Source organism: Ambystoma mexicanum, chromosome 6q (assembly GCF_040938575.1).
Source record: "Ambystoma mexicanum isolate Mex_15411 chromosome 6q, UKY_AmexF1_1, whole genome shotgun sequence".
NCBI classification, from domain to species: domain Eukaryota; kingdom Metazoa; phylum Chordata; class Amphibia; order Caudata; family Ambystomatidae; genus Ambystoma; species Ambystoma mexicanum.
In genome coordinates this window covers 62,058,681-62,077,313 of record NC_090937.1, presented here as the reverse complement: position 1 = coordinate 62,077,313, position 18,633 = coordinate 62,058,681, and the positions used below count along the sequence as shown (strand labels likewise).

General features: G+C 48.1%; 1 protein-coding gene across 1 annotated transcript in view; it reads right to left on the bottom strand.

Moving 5' to 3' along the window:
• The window catches only part of POLR1E (RNA polymerase I subunit E), a 485,913-nt gene that overhangs the window by 309,777 nt on the left and 157,503 nt on the right, over positions 1-18,633 (bottom strand). The window lies entirely within an intron of this gene.

Here is an 18,633-nt window from a genome sequence, read left to right as displayed (position 1 = left end):
CAGTCGCATCTATTCCAGCAATTTCAATACAGGAGTTGGTAATGGCTGACCTTGCAACATTGCGCAGCATAGATGACTTGCTGCAAACAAGGTATTCATTCTCTAATACCGGGTTGCGCATCCTGCATGATACCAAATAATGTAAAAAGTACTTATCCTAGCATTAGAGCTGAAGGCTTGGTATCTCCACATATCAGTGTGTCAAAGCCAGTCAAGACAGAGCTGCTCACAGCCTCTAATGGTCAGTAACTCCACTTCTGGTGCCCATCACTGGCATTTCGCACCACAGTTAAAGTTTTAGCGAGACAATCCTAAAGAAGACTCCCTTTTGCTCACAATGCTGCTCGGTAGACACCATTCTTTCTCAATGATCACCAACTTCTGCTTTGAGTAACTGCATCTGCTGCATTACACGTTTATGTTGTAAGGCAACCTATTGCAATCAACAAAAGCCTTACATGCATGAGGGGGCACATGAAAAAAGAATGTTGGGAAATCTTTTTTGCAATAAAGACCCATTTTTTAAAACATTTGATGAAAGTGGGGATGTAGCCTGTGTTGTTGATGGTCCTGCAAGACTGATAGAGCAGAGAGAGAGAACATATCCTCTGTCTATTTTCTTCTGCTTAATTTGTCGAAAAAAGGTTTTTTCCAGATGTGTTTTTGAATTGATAGGTGGTTGCAGTTTCAATCAAGTCAAAGAGCATCCCATTTGGTTCATAACTTAACACCAATCTCTTGAACCAACACTAAATTCATACTATTTAAAAGCAAGCATTTTAGGCTGCTATCAAGTCTACACTATCAATTGAAAACCAGGTATTGAAAATGGCAAAGGCCTCTTCGTTTCCTCACTCTTCCTATATACAAGATATGCATCTAGTCTTTACTGCCACAAGAACATCTTAGCACATCCACAAAATACATCTTCATCCATTTCCTTCCAGCTGCTGATAGTGGTGGCATGTTTGCTTGTGTGGTTAGATAACTCGGCAGCATTTTGTATTTGTATTTATTGAGGCCATGTAATTTTGAAAAGATTTACATCCAGAGATACAAAGTAGTCTGGGAAGTCTACAATATATCAGGGGGCACTGCTTTCCATGTTTCTTTATGAATGGGGGATTGGTCCTCAAGTATTATTTATCAGGCAGAGCACAGGCTGACCAAACGGAATACTCTTGTTTACCCCCATCCCCTTTGCCTGTAACGTGTGTTGTGCCGTATTGAGTTTCCTGTAATATTTGGAGCCATTGGGAGAATCTAGTATCTGGCTTTGTGGGCTCCAGGTCCATCCATGATGCGGATACAGTCCTGCATATGCCCCTTCATCCGAGAAGTGTATCCACAACCTGGCAAATTGCTAAACTGTGAATGAGGGCCATATGCCCATAACTTAGTTACCTCCAGGGCTGAGTTACTTCTGTTTCAGTGAGATAAGGAACAAAGGTCCTTGATGACTGGATTTATGTGGTCCTTAATTCAGTAGATCCCCTTATCAGGTGCAAACATCAGAAATTCAGATAAAAACAAGTTTTCCAAGAACACAAAGAAGCTCCAATTAATTAACAAAGCACTTATTGACAATTGAAGAAATAAATGTTAGGACAAGGGATACACTGAAAAATTGAAGGTAATTCTTCAGCAATCCAAAAAGCCAAGTGTTGCTTCTACACAAATTGACTCAGCGGTTGCAACGGGTGCAGAACCTAGCCGCACATGTCGCCACTGGCATCCCCTATGGTGCTCATTTTACCCCTGTGCTTCGAGCCCTTTATTGGCTCCAAGTGGCCCAATGGATCGACTTTAGAGCTCTCTGCATAGTCCATCGTGCCCTCCACGATCAGTGCGCCGAATAACTCCATGCTAAGTTTACCCGTTATTCTCCTATGCACTGCCTCGGCCAATCATTTGGTTGTTCCTATCTATAAACGGGTACGTGTGGGAGGCCGTGCCTTTTCCACTGCTGCTGCCATCCTATCGAATGCTCTCCCCCTCTTTATCAGGAAAATCACAAACTATTTAGCTTTCAGGAAGGCCGTGAAAACCCATCTTTTCTAGGCTTGTTCCTCGCAGCTTATTTTGTCTCCATCTTCTAGCGCCAAGATGCCTCTGGGCGACTGTGCGCTCTATAAGTATTGTTAACATAAAATAACACAGAAAGACTCCTTAATGCGCAGAACCCACTAAGAGGCTTTCAAAATTATTTTGAAGTTGCAAAGTCCATTGTCCTTCTTGACTAACTTCTAATCCTCTGAAGATATTTGCAGCATTTTGGCTTCCCACCTCTATCAGGCAATGTTCCTGAATGCACATATGAAGCAAAGATCCTGCCTGCCTCACCCCTAGGCATTCCCCTTCACCCTGCCCTTGCCTTAAAAATCTCCTCCTTTCTTAGTCTACTCTCCAACAGGAAGAGTTTGGCACGCCTGTGTCAAGGAGAGCCTATGCTAACTCCCCATCAGACACCTGTACCATAGCTTTCAATAAAGCCCTACTTGATCATCAGCATCTCCTTTACTGCGTGGTTATTTTTCTCAGAATTCAAGAAAACCTCTTTTGAAGTAGACAGGACTGGATCAATGTAACCATAATGACTTGCAAAGCATAAAATAAGTAGGGTCACATAGGGTGGCTTGATGGCTACGTGAGAGGACGCTCCTTGGAGGAGCTCCCGATGATCCGACTTTGATCCTGGGAAGAAGTGATGGTTATCGGCGGACTTTCGAGCCCACGGTGCATCCAAGGGTGCATGAAAGTGGGGGGCACATGGTGAGTGCCCTCCCCGCCAGCGAGACTGCATATCCACAGAACTAGACTTCGAAGAAGGTGGCGGTCGCGCAGTGGAAGGGCAGCACCCAAGATGGCCGCCCATGGACAAAGGGCCATAAATGGTCCGTGGAGCTGAGGAAGACAAAGCCGGCCGGAGCGGGGACGCGTCGCATGCGTCTCTGGCCGGTGGCAAGAACATAAGTGCGGGCCCCCACTGAGGCGGCCCTGGATCGTGGCGTGCCAGCAGAGCGAACCAGAGTTTAGCGGAGCCTTGCTGTGAAGGGGTCGCGGCGACGGAGACAGCTGGGCGCGTGTGCCCAACCGACGCAGCAGGATGTCCTCCAAGGTGGTGCGACCCCGGATCAAGCAGCCCACGATGGAGGCCTACGCTAGGTCGCCCCGGGCGCGTAAGGGGGCAAGAGCAAAGAAGCCCCTGCAGTTGCGACGAACCCACCGGGTACTATCCAGGAGGTGCTGGCAGCAATTTCCGACTTGAAGGTGGCTTAGGCGACGAAGTTGGGCCTGTCCATGAAAGAGCTGCAGGAGGGCCTAGACCTTAAGATCGGAGCGGTCCGAGAAGAGGTGAACCTGTTGCGTCAGGACGTGCGAACGATCGCGGAGCGCACTGGGGAACTGGAGAAGGAGTTGACCCCGACCACGGAGGCGTGCAATGCACATGCTAAGGAGCTTCATGCCCTCGTGCAACGAGAGGGCAATCTGGAGGACAGTGCAGAGCAGGCAGAGGGGCGCGCCAGGTGCAACATTCGCATAGTGGGTGTTCCGGAGGGAATGGAAGGATCGAACCCCACCGAATATGTTGAAACCATGCTCTTGCAGGAGATTACAGGCGGGGAGCTGACCCCAGGGGTTCGCGGTTGAAAGGGCGCATAGGGCCCTGACCAGGAGACCGGCCCCAGGAGCCCCCCGCGGCCGTTGATCGCGAAGATCTTGAACTATCGTGACCGCGAAAAGATCCTGAAATTTTTCCGAAAAGGAGGTACGATAGAAAGGGGGTCAGCGAAAATAACGGCGTATCCGGACTATACGCTGCTCGTACAGCGGAGTCGAATGAACTTTGGAACTGTGAAAAGGAGGCTTGGAGAAGCAGGCCATCGCTACACGTTGCTCTATCCCGCTAGGTTAAAGGTGTTTTATAACAATAGATCCCTCTTCTTTGAGACGCCGACCGAAGCGATGGAGTGGCTGGATATGCACGGTTGACCTCAGGAATCGGATGCCCAGACAGAAGCGGCTGGAGATAAGTAGCATGCTGCAGAGGCAACCGTGAGGCCATAGTTACGACATTGGGACTGGAATATAGTACGATATTGTGCTTGTGGGGAGGAAGTCATGGTATCTGCCGACGGGTCCTGTTGAATGCACTTCTCCTAATTAGATGACTGGGAGCTCCTGGGGAGCACCCTCTGTACCCAATAGTAGTACACTTGGTTAGGTCACTGTTAGATAGGTGACACCCCGCGGGGCCCTTGTCCTCGGATACGAGACAGGTCCAGACGTGGGTAAGCCTGAGATCCAGGGATGGAGCTGGGCTATTGTTGGGGGTTGGCGGGGAGGGGGGGGGGGAGTTGTGTGCAGTGGTGTGAAGTTGGGGGGGAGGGAGGGAGGGGGGTGTTTGTGAATAGAAGGGAGAGAGCCAGGAAACGAACCAGCACGGGGAGCATTATGGTAAGGGATGGGATGGGGATAGTCCGACCAGATGGCATCGGGTAATCTCAGAATTGTGACCTGGAATGTACGGGCCTTAACAGCTACCTGAAACGTAATAAAGTGATGTTGTATTTAAAGAGGATGCGTGTAGACATAGCCCTGCTGCAGGAGACCCACCTTACTAGGGAAAGGCTGGAGGTGGTCAGGAGAAAATGGAAGGGCAATGTTGTGGGGGCGGCGTACTCGGCGTACGCCAGAGTGGTCATTACTTGGGTGGCACCTCATGTGCCGTTTCGGGTGCTTGATTCTACGTTGGACCCAGAGGGTAGAATGGTGGTGGTGACGGGCCTCCTGGAAAACAGGGAAGTGCATATAAATAATTTGTACGCCCCCAATAACGACACAGCTGCTTACTTTAGGACCCTCTACAGTAAACTTGGCCCCCTGGCAGGGGGCACGGTAGTGTGGGGGGGGGGGACTTTAACTGTACCGTGAAAAACAGAATGGACAGGTCCATGGACAGGGTAGGGAAAACGGCACCGGCGGCCAAAGCGCTGCGTACCTTACTGAAAGACCTAGGCCTAGAGGATGCGTGGAGAAGGCTGCATGCCACGGATAGGCAGTATTCACACTTCTCAGCGCCACATGACTTGCACACAAGGTTGGACTACATGTTTGTGACAGCCGAGATAGTGAGAGACATAGAGGGAGCGGAATACAAGGCCCGAGTACTATCTGACCACTCGCCCTTGGTGGTGGACTCGAGACACCAGCCCCCGAGACCGCGGATCCCTACATGGAGACTTAGGACCGAGGCTCTGCAGGACGAGGGATTTCGGGAGGGCCTGAGGGATGCCATTGAAGAATACTTTGATATAAATACGGGAAGCGTCAGCTCTGTGGGCACATTGTGGGAAGCGTTTAAGGTGGTGGTGCGCGGGGTAGCCATTTCCCAAGCTAAGGGGCTACAGGGGGGTATCGAAAGGGAACTCCAAGAGGCGGAAAGGGAGCTAGAAGATCTCACGCGTTACGAGAGCACCGCTCATGATAACAGAACCAAAGTAAAGGAGGTACAGTTGTCCTGCAGCGCACTCTGGGATAGGCTATGCAGACTCAATTACAGGAAATATACGGAGAGGATACACGCAGGGGGCAACAAGCCGGGCAGACTGCTGGCCTGGCTGTATAAGAGTGAGACCCCCCCCGCTCGGTGATCAGTGAGATCAAGGATGAGAGAGGTTGCATATGCAACACTCAGAAAGAGGTAAATGAGGAGTTCCTTAAGTTTTATAGACACTTGTATGAGGACACGGGGGAGGATATGTGTCAAGACATACTGGACACATTGGAGGACATAGAACTGCCCACCCTGGATGACCTAGAACGCGCGGAGTTAGACGCACCCGTCACCTCGGATGAGCTGGAGGTAGGGATTCAGAATTTGCCCACTTGCAAGGCGCCTGGTTCGGATGGGCTGCCTAGTGAGTTCTACAAAACATACAAGCAAGATCTGCTTCAGCCACTGCTTGCCACTTTCAACGAGGCCTATGAGCAGGGGGAACTCCCATTGTCCCTCCGCGAGGCTGTGATCATCCCACTCTTGAAACCAAGCAAGCCGGCCGTGGAGTGCGGGTCTTACAGACCATTGTCCATGCTTAACCAGGACAGCAAAATACTTACGGCTGTGCTGGCCAACAGACTGAAGACGGTGATTGGGAAACTGATACACCCAGATCAGACGGGATATGTTCCAGGTAGGAACATCACCGATAACCACAGGAGGCTACACCATATCATTGACCAAACTGAGGAGGACACGGGCGAGTTGGCTATAGTGTCATTAGACGCGGTCAAGGCCTTCGACTCGGTACGATGGCCCTGGCTGAAAGTGGTCCTGAAGGGGTACAGAGTGGGACCTGGATACCTCAGATGGATCCAGTTGTTTTACAGCACCCCGATGGCGAGAGTCAAGACAGGGTCCACAATCTCAGATACATGGCAACTTTGCAGGGGGACCAGACAGGGATGCCCCTGGTCACCCATGCTACATATACTAGCATTAGAGCCGCTGGCAATATGCCTGCGACAACAATATGGGGAGGTGGGCATAAGCACTGTCAGTGGAGGGCACCTGATATCACTATATGCGGATGATATGCTCTTATTTGCGTTATTCAGAAGAAAACCTGCAGTATGTGCTGGAGGTAATAGAACGGTATGCCACTCTTTCGGGCATATCGGTGAACCCTAGAAAGTCTAGTCGGTTTCCTTTGGGCAGATACAGCAATGTCCCGGTACAGAGGCTGCCTGTCCTGCCAATACCATGGCAGCCTGTGACGTTTAGGTATTTGGGAATAAATATTTACCACAAGGTCGAGGCAGAACACAAGCATAACACGGAAAAGGCAACAGAGGGGATCAAGAACAGCATGGTATTTTGGTCTAGATTGCCCCTGACCATGATGGGGAGGGCGGCCTTGCTCAAGATGGTGGTCCTGCCTAGACTCTTGCACTTTTTCGTGAATGTCCCGTTTTTGATACCTAGGTGCCTATTCGCGAACTTCACAGCATGTGTAGGGGCTTTGTGTGGGGCAGCTCTAGGAATAGGGTTGCTCTGTGGAAGCTCCAGAAACCATGTCACAAGGGGGGGATAGGCCTGCCTAATTTTGAACTCTATTACCTGGCGGGGCAGCTGCAGTACGTGGCCAGGTGGCTTTCGGCTGAAGACTCGGCGGAAGCTAGGCTTCTGCGTGGAGACTCAGCCCCATACTTTCTGATGGAAGAGGTTTGGTTGTGCAGAGACAAACTGGTGGGCAGGGGGCGGCTACTGAGGCTGGGCTGGGAGATCTGGCACAGGACATGGAAGATTGGGGGGGATTCGGAGCCGTACTCCCAGCAGGCCCCTTTGGCGGCGCTGTGCGGGAGCGACTCAACTACTTGAATCAGTCCGTAGATACTGGGAACAGGTAGGCCTGGCCACTCTTGGGGACATATGGCAGGAAGGGGAGGCATTGGACTTTCAGAGGTTGCAGGAAGAGACGGGGGTACATGGTGGCCAATATATAACCTACACTAGGCTTGTGAAAAAGACTAGAGAAAGATGGCCCGACAGTGCTAGTGGAAGACCCTGACGCCTCCCTGGAAACTATGTATGATGTATCAGAGGGCGGGCACCAAATATCGAGGATATACGAGCTCCTTCGAGTAAGGGCAGGGAAAGAGTTGCTTCAATTGAGACAAGATTGGGAGGAAGAGGTGGGAGGACCCATGGCAGACGGGCAATGGGAATGGGCCCAGAGGTACCATAGAAAGGTGTCCCGGAATGCGAGATTCCAACAGTTTCAATTGTACCTTACCCACAGGGCTTATTTAACTCCCGGGAAGATTGCAAAGTTTGGGGGCCAGCTACGCAGCTATGCCCCAGGTGTGGGGAGGTGAATGCGGGACTGCTACACATGTTTTGGGCTTGCCCAGAAGTGCACAGATTTTGGGACGACGTTAAGACGAAACTGGCTGGTGGGTGGATGGTGCTGGATGTGGAATCGGCCTGGTCATGCATGCTTGGGCTTTTTCCTAGACCCCGGCATTCAAAACACATAAGCAAGATGAAGGACCTGGCTTGTGTTTTGGCCAAGCGCAGGATTGCCATGGGCTGGAAGGCAGCCCACAGACCCAGGGTGGAGCTATGGTGGGCGGACCTCTTGAGGTGGGCGGAAGCTGAATCTGTAGTCTGGTTTGAAGCGGTCACTAGGGGGGGCGAGGAGGAAGTAGGGCCCTTGCTGGCCTGGCGGCAATTGGTGGCCTCTATGGCAAACTCTCATCAGGGTAACAACGGTACAGGGGACCTGGATGATGACTGCCTAGGTACTGTGCTACCTAATAATGCTCCTGTAAATGACATGTGAGAACCGGCTCTAGTTTAAGGGGGGGGGGGGGGAGTTGGGGAGTTCTAATGAAAATGTGTTGGACTATGATGCTTTCTATGCTTTGAAACAGTTGTAGCGTGTTTGTTTGACTTCAAAATAAAATAAAAATATTTTTTTTAAAAAAAAGAGTAGGGTCACATAGCAATATGCTATGAAAATCTGTAGGCTTGTTAATTAAATCGAAATTTGTGTAGCAAAGCTAGCTATTTAAGTGATCACGTTGAATGAAGGCATGCTCACCCTGCGTTCCTCTCTTGCCCTCATGGCTCTCTCCGCCCTCTCTTTCTCTGTTCACTGCAAACTCAAAGAGGTTAATGGCGAGAGTGCAGCAGCAATCCTCTCCTCCACTCCTAACTGCCAAAGGCCTGTGTCGGAGTTCTAGGCAAGATTTTTCTATTGTTCTAATAATTGCATAACAGACATTATCGAGATATTACTTTCATTAAGCTTCAGTTAAAAGACAATCATGCAATTCTTCCTAAAAATATAAGTTATTACATAATACATAGTTACGGCATTGCTACTGTAAAACATTGCATTGCCCCCATGCTTTACAGTAGTGTTTAAGTTAGCGTATCTAAATCTCAGTGTCAACTAGATTTAATTTTGTTGGGGAAGATTCATCATATTAAAGAGTGAACACTTGAAAATGAACATGACTTCTGGTGACGTTTAAAAAAAATAACATTGCTAATCAAATGGGTTTGTTTGCTAATCTAGACAATTGTAATGAGCAAACTCTGATAACCAATTTATGCCTGGACTTGCTAGGCATCTTGAATTGCATATTGCCAGAAGATAAGGCAGTTTTCTCAAGGCTCATGAGGGTCTTAGAAGATCACAATATCCTAGACACAGCATATGCCAATTTCAAAGCTGGTCAGAACACTGAATAGGTCCCTTCTGTCTATTCTGGATGGCCTTAAAATCAACTGTGACCCAACCAGTGCTTTTATCCTTCTTCAATGGTCAGCCACCAAACTACAAGGCTGGGTATTCGATTCAGAAATTTCAAGAGAGGACATTGGACTTGATTATGTCTTTTGCAAACGAGTGTTTCCAATGTATTATCAAGTTTTTCCAATCAGACTTCCAGAGTTTCCTCTCGCTCCCTCTACTCTTTATCCTGTACCTTCCACCTCTCCCCATCTTATTAATATCACTTAATCTTTCCGGCTATATCAATGTGGATGATGGCCACTAATCATAAAGCTCTTCAACATCACTGCTTGCAAAAAGAAATCTCAGCGCCACAATAGATGCAGATCTTTCTCTCGGCTGACAAATTACAAAGGTTGCAAAACAAGCATTGGGACAAAGTCACCGGAAGACTACTTTTCCTGGCTTTCCCATATAAATTCACAGCCATCTTTGACTGTGTGCTTTCCAGATTACACTATGATAATGGCCTCCATCTAGGTGCACCAGCTTAACCCCCTGCTAGACTTCAATGCAGCAGCCGGGACCTTGCTGTACGTTGGTCGCAAAGAACACATTTCTCCAGCTTTCTGGTCTAATCACTGGCCTACTGTAGGCAGTAGACATGCTTTTAAAGTGTTTGCATTACCATCAAAGTGTTACATGGAAATAACCCTAAATGTATGCAGTAAAAATGTGTTTACGTTGCCTTTGGATAATTAGATCTTTGTTTGGCTTTGCTGAAAGGCAATACCAAATCTATTAGGTTAATTACTATATTAAGTTTATGTTCTCCAAATGTCCAAGTAAATTCGTACAATTGTTTGCTATTGGAAAACGGAATAATGTTGGTCTACAATGGATTAATTGATCAGCTGCTATCTGGAGCATAAGGCATCTATAAGTCGTCGTAGTCCACAATCTGTGTTTAGTCCATCAGTCCATCATCCTCATCGGGATAGGCAAGCCAGCTGATTTTCAAGGTGTCTAAACAGAGAGGGAGAAAAAAAGGCCCTCTAGAAAAATCACCCAGATCCAACAGGTAGATGTTTAATAAACATGGGGCCAATAAACAATCCCCTTTTAGTACTCTAAAAAGGTACGCAAATTTTAGACAATGGACATCTCATCAAGCTAGTTCTGACCCGGATCGAGGTATTAGAATGAAATGAAACTAAAATATTTAAGATCTTCAGGTATGCCCAATCTTTTCCATTTAGACCAGACTGACCCTATTGATCTTTTCAGAAGCTAGAGAGGAGTCAACATATAGGCCAAGAGTTCTTAGACCAGGCTCCGTTTGCAAACAATCAACTACAAAACCATTTTGTGGGGTCCTACCCCACCACCCCTCCCGTGATAAAACTAGCGCCCCAAAGGTTTCAAGTGTCATTTACGCTTATTTTAAGGGAAGTCCGATGGTTTATTTTTTCAAAAAGAGAAAGACTACATTCTAGAAGGCAACCTTTAGCATTCTCAATTTAATTTAATTAGTATAATATTAAGAGGGCAACCTTTGCGCATGAAACTGCACTTGGGCATTTGATGGCGTACCCTGGAATACAATGCTAGTAGCGGAGCATGTAAAGTAGATAACTAGCACATGACAGCAAAAACTGTCATATGGTGCAAATATATGTCACACTGGTCAGGCAGTTATTTTTCCAATGCCCTGTGGAGGGCTGTACAACCACTACACGTAGGGAGGAGCTAACACACCCAGCCAGAAAGGGACGTCCTCTGTTAAAGCTAAGCAGCAAAGCAGGGTGACCAGGCCCAACTGACAGGAAGGAGTAGCAGGCCAACACAAAGCTATAAATAGTCTACACATCCAACCATAGAAAATACACCACAGTGATATACTGAACAATACTTGCCCTTATTAAGTCAAACATACTTTTATTCGGCTTAAAACCTTCAAGTTTCACAAAACGATTAATACAAGTAAACAGAAGGCCCAAGGGCATATGGCCATCTATACAAAAAAAAAAAAATATATCAAATGCAGCCCAGTAGATTATTATATACATTATTCATGTCAGAGGGAGTACATAGAAAATTACACGGTGTAATAGAATTTCAAATTAATCAGTAAAAATCAAACTTATTTCATCCACAGCTCTCAATTCAAGGCGATGGATGAGTGCTAGTATGCAAACATTGCTTTGCTTAAAGTTACCCAACTTTAGGAATACGAAATGAGGTAACCTCCAAGGAGCAATACTTCTGACTAATATTGCTTTTGGGGTACTGGGAAGCTGACGCAGTAATGGCCAAGCAGAGCAAATGCTTGCAGCGTCAGCACTTCGACATCATTAACCAGAATAGAAGAGCCGTTTTTCAAAATCATGTTTCTCAACAACCATGCCCTGAAAATGTAACGTGCTGTCCCATTATCACATGGGGGAGCAAACATTCTCTTAAGTGCCTAGTGACAAAAATTGCGTGTCGAATACCTGCGTTAGTCAGGCTAGGTCGCGGGTACATACCCCTCAGGCTGAGTTCTTTTGCAAATTAATAAAAAGTGCATTTGGATGGGAACCACACATCGGGCAAAGGTCAGAGTAACTCCCCTGCCATCTATTAGTCATACAGCCAACTGGTAGGACTCCAAGCCTAAATCAAACATATATAGAGATTTCTCCATTGGTGCGAGAATAGTGTCCAGGTAACCCTTCATTCCTAATTCCACTATTGATTCTACGTATACCACTCTGAATGTCAGCTTAGTGGCATCTACTATCAGCTCTTTGAGCATTAGCCTATTTGCCTTAGTTTTCAAAGTGTTCAGATCCTGTGGTTTATTCCAGAGATCTGGGATTTCCAGTTGAAAGAGGCGTGTCTTCACGTGTACCAGCCAAATCCACGGCGCGGCCCTGCTATGGTCAAGTTCTGCCCCAAGAGACATTTGATGGGGGGCGTGGCCTAGAACTCGGAGTGTGGACGTGCCTCTCCAGAGCTCCTGTCTTGATCCTGTAAACGATTCTGGACTATTAAGGCAAAAGCAGCGTAAGCGAACTATACTACCATCTCAACAAAGCAGAGGCGATTCCGCTCCTAACCGCAACAAATTCGCAAAAAAAAAAGTTTAAAAAATTCTCGGAGCTTGCGGACACTGGTACGGGACCTCGGAACAGACGCCCCCCTGCCCTGCAAGATGGCGGACTGAGCCGTGATGCGGCAGTGAGGACACGGAGAACGGGCAATACGTACAAAGCCACTGCGTACCCACTACAGAGAAGGGAGCCTGTGCCTCACTCGGCCTGCAAGCGGCCTAACACGGCCCAGCACCACCGTACAGCTGAAAGAGCCGGGAGAACCCGAGGACTACGCGGGCAGAGTGAGCCATACCTGGAGCACTGCGGCACGGCCGGACGGGGGGGCACCCCGTACGACCCTTGGCTGAGCCGGACGCCGACAATCCCTCCCTCGCCAAGCGAATCGGACACCCGAGGCTGTACCACGCGAGTAACAAGAGGAGATTGCGGCGCTGGGCTGGGGCCACAGGGGGAGCGTGCCTGGAGGTGGGCTCAATAATAGGCCCACCAGAAGCGGAAGAAAAACGACATGGCACAGCGCAGAGGAGAAAGCGGAGCAGCGTGCGGATAAAGCGGCACCCCACACAATACAGTACTGGAAATACCGCCTAGGTCACACTACAGCAACCGTGGACTGCAGGTCTTGTGGGAACTATGTGCACCGGTCGCCTCCACCGGCTGCACGGTTTTACCGGAGGCAAGAAGCACACAAACATTCCTGGGTTGTCACATGGAGCAGCGGGAGTCACCCCTGTGTAAAGGAGGCCATAGCGAACTTGAAGCTACTAGGGACAACGCCACCACATCTCGTGGCCCCACGCAAGGCGGATCCCAGCAGAGGCCGCAGGGAACTGGGAGTACTCCTTAATTAATATGCAGAAAACGGTGTAATAACAGCCTCCCACTGACAGAGCTCATAGCAGTTGGCTGCCAGGGAACCAGCGGTTACCTAATTCCACCAGAGGCCTCGTGTCTGAAGAGACTTGCCTGAAATTAACCGCCTATTGATAGAGGCAGCAGGCAGCCCAAGAACCTGCTGCACTCTTGATATGGAGGGGGCCATTTAAGTGCTGCTTGAACAAATAACCACCCACCCCTCCAAGGGTACTTCACTCCTGAAAACACTGCACATAACGCACTATCCAGGCTAGGGATGCTGGGCTACTATTACCTGGGAACATTGCACTACACTAAGTAACGAAACAGAGCACTGTGAATTGAAAACTACGCACCCACAGCGGAGAGGTGCAGTACTATGCAGCGCAAAATATTTGCAGTAGGAATAGGGCGGGCTGAGGATTTGGACTCTCCACACAAGCCAACTAAGTTGTCCCACTCAAAGGCAGGGGTGAAACTGAGTCATTAAAAAAAAGGGGGGTGAACAGAGCTGAGCACGAAACAGAATCAAGCTGCATGGCTGACACCAGCATGTCTGAGGCATCTGCAAAACATTGTGGAACAAACATCTAGCCGACAGGCATTTCACTCCATATATTGGGAGTGGCTGATTGCGGTGTTGAGAGAGTTTGGGTTCGGCGAACACTTCATCAGATGGGTTGAGCTGCTCTATGCAGCGCCGGTGGCCAGGGTCAAAACGGTAAGGATAGTTTCGGACCCCTGGAACATCCAGAGGGGGACCAGACAAGGCTGCCCACTGTCACCCATGATCTATATATTGGGCTTGGAACCAATGGCAATCTACATTAGAAAACTGTTTTTGAAGCTGGAATTACAGTGGGAGGAGAACATCATGTAGTGTCCCTGTATGCGGATGACGTGCTCCTATAACTGCGGGACCCACACCTGAATGTCCCGGTGGTGTTGATGTGCTGGAAGGATTTGCAGGATTCTCTGGGATATCTTTCAGTAGGAAGAAATCCTGCATGTTCCCATTAGCGGAACTGGCGGGGAAACTGAGGTAGAGCTTCCGGAGGTTGGGCTCCGTTGGCAGCTTATATCATTCAGATATCTGGGCGTGAATGTCTGGCACAACCCGGGCCTGATGCATGAGGACAACACCAAACTGGCCTTAAACGGACTCAGAAAATCTATGGGGTTCTGGTCTAGACTCCTGTTATCAGTGATGGGCAGAGTTGCAATAATTAAAATGATAGTATTGCCAAGGTTCTTGTACTTCTTCCACAATGTACACCACTACATCCCAGCCTCATTTTTCCGCACAATAGAGAAATTGCTGAGGGAGCTGCTGTGGGGTGCTACCAGACACAGACTGTCCTTATCCACTCTCTCACTGCCATATAAAGAAGGTGGGGTCCAACTACCAGATCTAGAGAGGTATTACATAGCGGTGCACTTCAGTCACGTGGCCAAATTGCTTGATGATGAAGTCACCTCGGAAACGAGACCGATTAAAAGGCTGGTGCCCCCTGCGCACCTGAAAGAAATACTCTGGATCTGTGCTTGAACACAACCCCAATGATTGTGACCCTTGGTAGGAAAGTCTGGAACAAGGTTCAAAAACTGTCAATAAGTGACCGCCCATACTCCCCTGAAACTCCAATGGCAACCGAGGTTTGTGTAAGCAAAGTAGACCTAATAAACATGAGACTATGGGAGGGGTTTGGTGTCTACACATGGAGTGATGTTTAGGAAGAAGGGGTTGTCGGGGAACTTGAGTCAATGACAGAAAAAGAAGGGCTGCCCGGAGGCCAATTTCTATGGTACCACAAGATTTAAAAAGTGACGAAAGAAACTTGGAAGTACAAAAAAGGTAGCAGGCGCCCCTCTCTCGAAAGAACACGGCATGATAACCGGTTCAGTGGTTATTAACCACATTGAGAGTTCGCAGCCATTGCTTTTTGCTCACTGTACCTTCACAGAAGGGAAATATCCATTTGCATATCAGTCTCTGTCCCGCCCACAAGGGCAGTCCAGCACCGAAATGCTATGGCAATTCCTCTCTGAACAAGAGTACCATCAGCAACCCCATACACATGTTTCAGCCTTGTTGGGCATCATCAGTGAGGTGAAGCTGAGCCTCTCTAAGCACAGTGAGCAGGGAGTCCACGTCTGGTTGCCCCCAGGTAACCTAGGGCGACCAACCCCAAGTTCCTTTCAAAAATACAAAAAAAGGTAGCAGGCGCCCCTCTCTCGAAAGAACACGGCATGATAACCTGTTCAGTGGTTATTAACCACATTGAGAGTTCGCAGCCATTGCTTTTTGCTCACTGTACCTTCACAGAAGGGAAATATCCATTTGCATATCAGTCTTTGTCCCGCCCACAAGGGCAGTCCAGCACCGAAATTGCCATTGCATTTCGGTGCTGGACTGCCCCTGGGCAGGACAAAGACTGATATGCAAATGGATATTTCCCATCTGTGAAAGGCACAGTGAGTAAAAGTAGTGGCTGCAAACTCTCAAGTGGTTAATAACCACTGAACAGGTTATCAAGTCTGTTCTTTCGAGAGAGGGGCGCCCGCTACCTTTGCAAAACTATTTTTCAAGGAACCTGGGATTGGTAACCCTAGGTCTCCTGGGGGCAACCAGACGTGGTCTCCCTCTCACTGTGCTTAGAGAGGCATCAGCTTCACCTCACTGATGATCCCCAACAAGGGTGAAACACGTGTATGGGGTTGCTGGTGGTACTCTCGTTCAGGTTGGAATTGCCATTGCATTTCGGTGCTGGACTGCCCCTGGGCAGGACAAAGACTGATATGCAAATGGATATTTCCCATCTGTGAAAGGCACAGTGAGTAAAAGCAGTGGCTGCGAACTCTCAAGTGGTTAATAACCACTGAACAGGTTATCAAGTCTGTTCTTTCGAGAGAGGGGCGCCCGCTACCTTTGCAAAAAAGTAACTTGGAAGGATTGGCCAGAAGAACCAGAAATAGACCCGACAATGGCAGTATTACACAATCTTGGGGATGGGTGGAAACCAGTGTACAGAATCTATAATCAACTGATGGATAGACCCAACCCCAAAAGTATAGCACTAAAAGAAAAATGGGAGACTGATACGGGAACTGCTATAACAGACAAGGAATGGGGTAGGGCCCTGGCATAACCCCGGGAAGTTTCCAGAAACGCCAGATTCAGGTTGATACAGCTAAATGTCCTATATATGACGTACATAATCCCGGGTAGAATTGCTAGGTTTAATGATAAGGTTGGCAACGTCCTTGGTGCAGTATGCAGGGAGCAGAGCTGATTCACATGTTTTGGGAGTGCCCTAAGTCAAGCTGCTTCTGGAACAAGATAGAACTGGCTTGTAGGAAGACCGGGGTGGTGAGATACGATTGGTCAGCGAAGGAATGTCTAATGGGGTCCTACCCGAGGATTGGTATATACAGGCACATAAATAAATTCATGGATATGGCATGTATATTAGCAAAGAGGTCCATTGCAATGGCATGGAAATCCCCGGGTGGGCCACGATATGAAAAATGGTATAATGAGTTGGAGCACTGGACGAGTGCTGAGACCAGAGTATGGGGCGAAGGGGTATCCAAAGCTGGGGGTGAAGCAAGCCCAGCATACGAAGGCTGGAAGGCACTACTTGGGGACATGTTCCGCTCACCCGATGATAAACCCCGTGAAAACAAGAGACTAAGACCCAGGTCCTGAGCAGCCCACAGTACAAATGCTGCTGCCTGGCTATTGATTAAGTAGCCCAGCCTACCCTGCCCCCCGATATGGGAAGGACCGACGCATTGATGACGTCCCATCAGAGCACCTGCAAGAAAAACTGATTAATTAAATAATATGTGAAGACTTATTGGTTAATTGTTGTTTGTTTAAGTTTATATGTTACACCTTAAACGCCAAACGCCATTAGTGAATCATGCTATGCTATCTGTTGCTGTGTTTGATATAAATGCCAATAAAAAACATTTGGAAATAAAGAGACTTTCAAGGCCAGGAAAGCCATAAGGGTTACAGGAGCAAAGAAAACCTGAATGGGCAGACACTCCACCAAGGCACAGCTGAAGTAAGCCGGTCTAAAGGGCCAGAAGACTTTGGCGAGTCAGGGAAACACAAAAGATTGAAATGAGGGGAGATAGAGGGAGAGAAGAGGGGAAGGAGGAGGGGTGAGAGGGAGAGAACATGGAGGATTCCAGTCATTAAGGACCAAACCAGACATTGTAAAGCACCAAATAGGAAATTGTGGTATCGTATTAAAAAAAGCTTTTCTTCCTGGAAAGAGTACCGGTTCAAATAAGACTTAGCATACAAAACTTGAAGGGTTGAGAACTGTATTGCAAACAATGAATGAACTTTTAAAGAGTGAACTGGAAAAAGAGATCCAAGTCATTGGGCCAGGCAGAAGTCAAAGGCTTAGGCTATTGCTCAGGCTTTCCTTTTTCTATTATATTTTTCTTCAGTGGTAGGGACTAGTTAGAGAATAGGATTTTCACTATTTATTTTGGGACTTTGACGAGCACCTTTACTTTTTAGAATGTTAGGCAAGGAACTTCCCTAATAGCAGTAGGACTAGATAGGCATTTTCCGTTTATTTAAATAAACATCCTTAGCATGGCACATCTTAATCAGAGTCCTTCTTCTAGTTTGTCACAGGACTCGCAGCATTGGTTCCCCAAGATTCAGTTCCAGGGAGGCTGAACAACCCAGTAAGTACAGGGCTTTGGTTCTAGGTGCATTTCACAGGATCTGGCAGCCAGCGTCTTGAACCCTGGGCAAACAACAAAAGCCTCCACAGAAGAAAAAAAACAAATCTACCTTCCCAAGCCACAGCCCCTTCAGCCAGCAGTGAAAATACCAATGAGGAAGATGAGGGAACCAGACAGACTCTGATGGCTCGGTGGAAAAAGGAGGATGGCAGTCCAGCAGAAAACAATCCCAGCACAGGGATGACAGATGGGTCAACCCCGAATGGTCCAAGGAGGAGGTTAGGTGGGGTAGTGGTGACCCACTACCCTTGCCGGTGAAAGCAGCTACCAGCATCAAGGCGGAAGACCCAAGGCGGGGGGCAGTAACAGTAAAACTACCTGGAAACCGCCCTAGCATGAAAGGCCCGATGGATCATGCTCCACCTGATTGTATGTGTATTTTTTCCATAATTTTCCACTATGTTTCTTATGGGGGCAGCAACCCAATTTGCCCCTCCACCATCCTAGTAGCCCAAAACTCACTTTATGATGCACCCTAGCGTGGCCCGCACCCTAAAAAGCAAAGAAAAAAAGCTGCAAAATGCAGCGCAAAAGTCCGTTTCGCCAATTACAGTGAAGCGGCTACAATTAGATAGGCCGTTATCAGCCAGACTCAAGACCAAAGTGGAATTAGGTGCACGATGCTGTAAGCCCAGCCTTAACTTGTAGCAGCAGAAAAACAC